Source organism: Heliangelus exortis, chromosome 17, assembly GCF_036169615.1.
Source record: "Heliangelus exortis chromosome 17, bHelExo1.hap1, whole genome shotgun sequence".
Classification (NCBI taxonomy): Eukaryota; Metazoa; Chordata; class Aves; order Apodiformes; family Trochilidae; genus Heliangelus; species Heliangelus exortis.
This window is the reverse complement of record NC_092438.1, coordinates 2127645-2135343: the sequence shown is the minus strand read 5'-3', so window position 1 is coordinate 2135343 and position 7699 is coordinate 2127645. Positions and strand designations below refer to the sequence as shown.

The 7699-nt window shown below is 50.3% G+C and overlaps 1 long non-coding RNA gene across 1 annotated transcript; it reads left to right on the top strand.

Annotated features, from left to right (window-relative positions):
- Positions 1-2435: 2435 nt before the first annotated feature.
- LOC139804008 (uncharacterized) lies at positions 2436-7374 on the top strand. The gene is made up of 4 exons (XR_011729245.1): positions 2436-2725; positions 3125-3449; positions 6351-6395; positions 6986-7374. It is a non-coding gene; the product is annotated as an uncharacterized lncRNA (long non-coding RNA).
- The last annotated feature ends 325 nt before the right edge of the window (positions 7375-7699 follow it).

Below are 7699 nucleotides of genomic sequence, written 5' to 3'. Positions count from 1 at the left end.
TTGCTTCCAAATGTCAAGGTAACAATGTGGCCTTCTATGGATGGCATTGTTTCCAGCATCAGGTGAAAAACTCTCTTTTTTGCCTTGCTATCAAGAGAAGTGCCCAGCCAGCTGCCTTTCCCATTGCTCCTCTGCTCGCCAGAGACCAAGGCACAGGCTGGGAAGAGCCAAAGCTTTGGCTCTGGAAGGGAAACGTGGGTCAGCCCCAGGATGGTGCTGGACCAGGTGGTTTGGAGGAAAAAAGAGGATGGCAGCAGCATCACTGGACTGCCAAGCCTGGAAATAACTTTGGAAAAAAAAAAAAAAATTACTCTTTAATTTTTTTTTAATAGGAACACTTTATCTTCTTTCTCGTGCTCCACATCGACTTTTATCACGGGTGAAAAACCAGCTGCTTTTTGGGTTTATTTTGTAGCTTTCTGAAGACACAAGTCCGTGGGTCTCAGCTCCTCCATGTCACCATGGGCCTCCAAAAGATGTCACTGTGCTGCAGGGCTCCCAGCTCCAGTGCTTTACAGCCACCAAATCACATCCCATTTTCCTCCCTTCCAGTCCAAAATCTCCAAGTTCAGAGGACACCCCAGCTGCTCTGGCACGGACCAGTGGTGGGGAGAGCAGGGCAGGGGTTGGATAAAACTCACAGAGGTGGCTGATTTGTTTTCCTGGAACTTGTGGGACTTCTTGGTGACATCTGGGGTCTCACAGCATCCTTGTAGATAAGTTGATCAAGTATGGGTTTGGTGATCAGGTAGTGAGGTGGATCAGGAACTGGTTGAAAGGAAGGAGTCAGAGAGTTGTAGTCAATGGGGCAGAATCTGGTTGGAGGTGTGTGACCAGTGGAGTCCCTCAGGGGTCGGTACTGGGACCGGTGTTGTTCAATATCTTCATCAATGACTTGGATGAGGGTATAGAATGTACCCTCAGCAAGTTTGCTGATGACACTGAGCTGGGAGGAGTGGCTGACACACCAGAAGGCTGTGCTGCCATTCAGAGAGACTTAGACAGGCTGGAGAGTTGGGCAGGGAGAAACATGATGAAATTCAACAAGGGGAAGTGTAGAGTTTTGCATTTGGGGAAGAACAACACGATGTCCCAGTATAGGTTGGGGGCTGAGCTGCTGGAGAGCAGTGGAGGTGAAAGAGACCTGGGGGTCCTGGTAGACAAGAAGATGCCCATGAGCCAGCAATGTGCCCTTGTGGCCAAGAAGGCCAATGGCATCCTGGGGTGCATTAGAAAGGGGGTGGTTAGTAGGTCAAGAGAGGTTCTCCTCCCCCTCTATTCTGCATTGGTGAGGCCACACCTGGAGTATTGTGTCCAGTTCTGGGCCCCTCAGTTCAAGAAGGACAGGGAAGTGCTTGAAAGAGTCCAGAGCAGAGCTACTGAGATGATTAAGGGAGTGGAACATCTCCCTTATGAGGAAAGGCTGAGGGAGCTGGGGCTCTTTAGTTTGGAGAAAAGGAGACTGAGGGGTGACCTCATCAATGTTTTCAAATATGTAAGGGGTGAGTGTCAGGGAGATGGAGTTAGGCTTTTCTCAGTGGTGACCAGTGATAGGACAAGGGGTAATGGGTGTAAATTGGAGCATAGGAGGTTCAAGTTGAATATCAGAAAGAATTTTTTTACTGTAAGGGTGACAGAGCCCTGGAACAGGCTGCCCAGGGGGGTTGTGGAGTCTCCTTCACTGGAGACATTCAAAACCCCCCTGGACACGTTCCTAGGAGATGTACTCTAGGGGGCCCTGCTCTGGCAGGGGGGGTTGGACTAGATGATCTTTCCAGGTCCCTTCCAACCCCTAGGATTCTAGGATTCTATGATGACAGGAGGTGTGGGAGCATCTACCTGGCCGTGGGCTGCAGAGCAGAGGGGAGGTTGGGTGGCTGGGTGGCTGCTGCAGGGACCTGCCAGGGAGGGCTTTCAACTTCTTGATGGCTCAGTACTGAAAAGCAATACCTGCTGAGATGGACCCAGCTGCTCTCCTTCCCCCTGGCTCCAAGGCAAACATAGACAGTTCTATTCATACCCACAAGAAATACATATTTCAGCATCTGATTCTTTTTTTTTCTCTCTGCTTTGTTTTATCTACTGCCATGGAGCTTGGATGCCTTTTTCATCCCATCTTGTGCTTTGGATGCAGGCTCTTTTATTCAGCCCCCTTGCTGCCTTCATCAAGAAAAACAGCAGCAGTTGTTGGTTTTTTCCCCCAGAGCAGGGGCTGCTGTAAACCAAAAGTTTTGCTGGAAGAGGGGATCCAGGCAGGACACTGCTGTCTCCATTTCCACACCAGAGAGCTGCAGGCCCTGCAGTTTGGCTTCCTCATGGAGAGCAACAAATTGTCCCAGAAAAATTCTTTTCTTCAGTTTTATTTTTCTAAGGAGACGGGCTCAGCTTGGAAATGGGGGGGGATGTAAAAAATCTCCTGCTTCTGGAACGGACAGCAAAGTCTGAGATGGAAGAAATCCAATGGGATCTTCAGATTCTGTCTCTCTGCTTCCCTAAAATTGCACCTGAAGTCTCCTTCTCCTGGCTGTAGAATGTGGGCTCACCTCATTTCATGTCTTGCAAGGACATTTGTGGTGGTCTTCCAGCTGAGGAGGGACAAGAGCTGCTGGCCCAAGGACCAGACTGGAAGGGAATTTGGGATGAGGATGGGAACAGCTGCCCCCCAGCCTCTTCCTCTCCATATCCAGCTTGGAAGTCGTGCTGGATATTCACCAAAGAGTTAAAGGTACCTGAGGTATCACCCATCTTGCTCTGGGTGGTTGTGCTGCTCACATCTTTGCTTCCTCCAGCCCCTTCCAGAGGTCCCCAGACCTGGTCATGCTCAGCACACTCTGAAAAGCAGGAAAAAAATGAAGGGCCCCACGTTAAACTAAAAGAGGGGAAAGGCTGGGAGGGGGGGAGGACCTGGGCACCCCTTTTTTTACTCTTTCATCCCCTTCCTTCCTGCTCCAGCCTTGCTCTGTGCCTGGAGATGGACAATGTCCAGGGTGTGTTTGGGGCTGTCCCAAGAGGTTACAAAAAAACATCCCATGGGTGTGAATTATAGAGATCCTCCCCTTTTAGTATTTTCACATTAATTTAAATAATGTGCTAAGCAGCAATTTCTTCATCCTTGAACCTTTAGGCCTTGGTTCCAAACCATCCAGGATGGATTATCTCCCACTCTGGCTGCTGCAGACCACACCATCCTTTCCCAGTTGCTGTGATGGTTTCCAGTGACCATGAACCATGCTGGGATCAAGCACATCTTGTGGCCTTTCAGCCTTGAGCTGGGAATCGTGGACTTTAAGGTATTTGAAACCCGTGGCTGAAGTTTGTGACACTTGTCATGCTCTGTCCTGAGAGAAGAGACCCTTTGAACCAAGGTGGCTGCAGATCCAGGGACCCAAGGCATCTTGGAAGTCCAACAAAACCCTTCCCAGCTTCACCATCTGGTCCTTCATGCTCAGGTAAAGACTGAAACCTTCATTTTTTTAATTTTTTTTTTTTTAACGGATCAACCTTTCTTCATCTTGGGTGGTGTCCCTCCTCAAAAAAGTGGGGCCAGACCTGCTCTGAGTCTTCATAGAATCACAGAATCCTAGAATGGGCTGGGTTGGAAGGGAGCTCAGAGCTCCTCAAGTCCAACCCTTGCTCCACTCCCCCCGTGGTTCCCAGCCCATGGCACTGAGTGCCACATCCAGGCTCTTTTGAAATATCTCCAGGGATGGAGAATCCACCCCTTCCCTGGGCAGCCCATTCCAATGGCTGAGCACCCTCTCCAGAAAGAAATTCTTTCTGATGTCCAACCTAAACCTCCCCTGGCACAACTTGAGACCTCTTGTGCCCTCTTGTCTTGCTGAGAGTTGCCTGGGAAAAGAGCCCAACCCCCCCCTGGCTCCAACCTCCTTTCAGGGAGTTGGAGAGAGTGATGAGGTCTCCCCTGAGCCTCCTCTTCTCCAGCCTCAACACCCCCAGCTCCCTCAGCCCTTCCTCACAGCACTTGTGCTGGATCCCTTCCCAGCCTCCTTGCTCTTCTCTGGACCTGCTCCAGCACCTCAATCTCCTTCCTGAGCTGAGGGGCCCAGAACTGGACACAGGACTCAAGCTGTGGCCTCCCCAGGGCTGAGCACAGGGGCAGAATCCCTTCCCTGGACCTGCTGGCCACGCTGTTCCTGAGCCAGCCCAGGATGCCATTGGCCTTCTTGGCCACCTGGGCACACTGCTGGCTCATGGTCACCTTCCTGGCAATCCAGACTCCCAGGTCCCTCTCTGTCTGGCTGCTCTCAGCCACTCTGTGCCCAGCCTGGAGCTCCCCATGGGGTTGTTGTGGCCAAAGTGCAGGACCTGGAACTTGGAATGTTGAACCTCATCCCGTTGGGATCAGCCCAACTCTCCAGTCTGTCCAGGTCCCTCTGCAGAGCCCTCCTGCCTTCCAGCTGATCCACACTGCCCCCAGCTTGGTGTCATCTGCCATTTTGTTGTCCTGTTTGCTGAGGGGCAGGTGCAGGGGGGTCAGTCCTGTCCCAGCTGATGGAGCAGAGAGGAGGGAAGATGGGCAGGGTGGGGAAGAGCATCTCGTGAGCCACATTCTGTCTCTTCAGCTGCACAGAGCCCCGAAGACAAATGAACTGGAGGAAGCATTTCCTCTGCTGAAGGCTCAAACCCGGGAGGTTTCTGTTCACAGTGTGGGTCAAGAGTTGAAGAATGAAGAAGAAAGGAAAACAGATAGAAAGATCCATCTTCCCTGATAAAATCCCCAGAGCAGGGGGGCATTTGGAAGTCATTTATCATGGAGCTGTTTCTGGCCCTTTAGCAGACATTCTGCTCGTCTCAGACCTGATAGTTTGGGACATGGGGAGGTGTTTTCCCCCCATCCTGGTGTTGGAAAAGGAGCAAGAATGGGTGCAAGACACTTGGCACTCTGGGGTCCATGGGATTTGGGGCAAGCTGGAGCTCAGTGCACACTGAAAACTGCTCTGCTTTTTGTTTTTTGTTGTTTTTTTAATGTCTTAGGGTCTTCAAAAAGAAATGAGCAGCTTGGATGTGCTGGTACTCCTGTCCAGGTTGAGGGGGACAGCTTTGAAGGGGGAAAAACCCATGTAAGGAAGGAGAATTTCAGCGTGGTTAAAGGAACTCTAAATAAAATTCCTTTCTGGAAGGAATTCAAGAAAATTATTTTCCTTCTGTGTTTCTGTCTCTCTTCTTCTGGCTTAGAAAAACACCTTGGCTCAGATATTACATCAACTCTGCCTTTTATTAAAAACCCCTGCTCCAGTTGTGCAGATTTCATGCTGTTACATGAAAGTAAAATTTTATGACCAGAAGCTGAAATTAGAAAGGGGAGTTGGGGGGTGGGTTTGTTGTTATTGTTGTTGTCATGGGTTGGATTTTGGTGGTAGCTGTGAGGGTTTGTTTATTTTGGCTTTTTCTACAGCACAGCCACCTCCCCCAGCTCTCAGCCCTCCAAGATGTTTTGGGGGTGCTTGTTCCAAACAGGTGCTCAGGGAGCGGAATCTGAGTCCTGGGTGGAAGAAAAGGGCTGTGATGTCCTTTCTCTGCCACCTCCAAGCAAGCAGGGGTTTGTGGCTGTTTCAGAAGGGGAAAGCAAATGGGTGTCACTGGGTGAGGAAAAGTCTGGAAAAGTCTCACAATGTGGGTGAAGTATCAGTGCAGAAGTGTGAGCTCTTCCCTCCTCCCTCTGGATCAAATCCAGATCTGATGGATGATGGTTTAGGTTTGAGGTTATGTTCCACACCAGCTGCTTGTTGGCTGGGTAGTGCCAGCAGACTTTTTTCTTTTGTTTTTTTTTTTAACACCTCCCACTTTAAATGGAGTGCTTCTGGTTTGCCATCAATTCCTCCCTCCATTGCTACAAAAAAAAAAAAAAAAACAGAAGAGTAAAAAAAAAATGTTTTCAAAGGTCATTTGGTCCTTCCTTGTTGGGTGAGCTGGAGTGAGCCTGAGGAGTTACTCCATCTGAAGGTGTTCAGAGAAGAGCTGCACAGTGTTGGATGGAAGTTAAGAGCTATGAGTTACAGGATTGGGTTTTGTGGGACCTTGGCAAGGGGGCTTTGCACCTCCAGGATCCCTCCCCACAGCCCTGGCTGTTTCCCAGGCCTTGGAACAGATTCCCAGCCCCCTGGGTTGGTGGGAAGAGTGATGTGGGGCCATAGCCCAGCTGGGACTTGAGGCTGGAGACCTCTCCCTGAAGAGCTTTTGCCTGGAGGACATCTCAGGGGACTTCAAGGCAGGGACCTTTAGGTGCAGCCTGAGCAGAGCTGGGCTCCTGCCATGTCCAGAGACATTTTTGGGATGGGGGATGAGGGAGGTCAAGCCCCACAACCCCTCTGTTTCCTTCCAGCCCCAAGGTCTGTGCAACCTCCTCCTGCCCTCGGAAGATTTACAGAGCAGCAGTAAGTATTTCACCAGCTCTTTATTAATAAACACAGCAATAAAAAAGGTGCAGCCTTTTCTTTCCAAGGACTTGCAGAGCCCTTAATAATCCAAGGAGGGATTTGGCTCCCCCCAGTAGAGAGCTGAGTGGTGGGCATGCTTTACAGCCCCTTTGTTAGAGAGGGGCTGTTCCCCCATCATCAAAGTGTGAACTGAGGCTCTGTGATGGGCTGGTCCATAAATCTCTCCCCTTTAATCCTTTCCTTTCTCCCAGTTTTGCAAAATGGGGGGAGGAGGGGGGGGTGGGCTGGATGAGACAGGCAGAAGCTTTAACCCTTTGTGCTTTGGGGGGATCTTCTCCCTCAAAGGGGGTGGAAGAAGGGCTGCTCCACAGCAGCTTTTGAGAAGCAAGTAGTTACCTTCAGCAATTAAACCCCCAATGACAGCTTAAAGAGCTCCTTGGAAGTTTAATAAGTCCAGCACTGTATATAAGAAATAAATCTGGCTGCATTACCATCACTTCAAACTACTGAAGCAATAAATGCAGAGCTCTGCTCCTATTCATCCTTCACGTGGGTGATGCTGTTTCACTCCTTTTCTTGGTTTCCAGGGCTGGGACACCAGAGGAGGATCCGGATCCAGTCCAGCACCCAGAGCCAAATCAGCAGTGGGGAGATGACAGGGCTGTGGTGGGGCAGGGGGTGAGCCAGGGCTTTGGGCTGGGGCTGAGGTTGAAACTGAAGACTTGTGGGCTCTGCTGGGCAGAAGGAACCATCTGAGACAAATGCCCAAATCTCCTTTTGCTCTGGGGAGGTGCTTTTGGGGGTGTCTCAGGCCCTTGAGAGAGATTTTGCATCCTTGCTACCTCAAGGCTGAGCCCAGCTGCTGAGGGAATTGGGTTGAAGAACAAAGGGCAGGATGGTGATTTTGGTCTTCAAGGTGTTTGTGCAAACACCTTCACCAGGTTTGGATTGACTGGACTGAGGCTGCTGTGTTGTAAACCCAAACCATTTTATTTTTTTTTATTATTGTAATTGGATTTTTCTTCTCCCAGTGCCTGCTGGAGGTCAGGAATAGATCCAGGGTCCATCAGTGGTCACCTGAGGTTGGCACAGAGGATCTGGGATGCTGATGGCATTCCATCTGCTGCACCAGGGTTTCCAACCCCAAAAAGAGAGAGGAACAAGCCCAGGGCTGGATGCAGGGGCTGCCTCCTTCCCCCTCCACACATCTCCAGTTTTCAGGCATTGCAAGGGTTGAAAAATGAATTTTGTGTCCATTTTATCATAAAAGATCCCAGGCTTTTTAAGCCCATCTTTCTAAA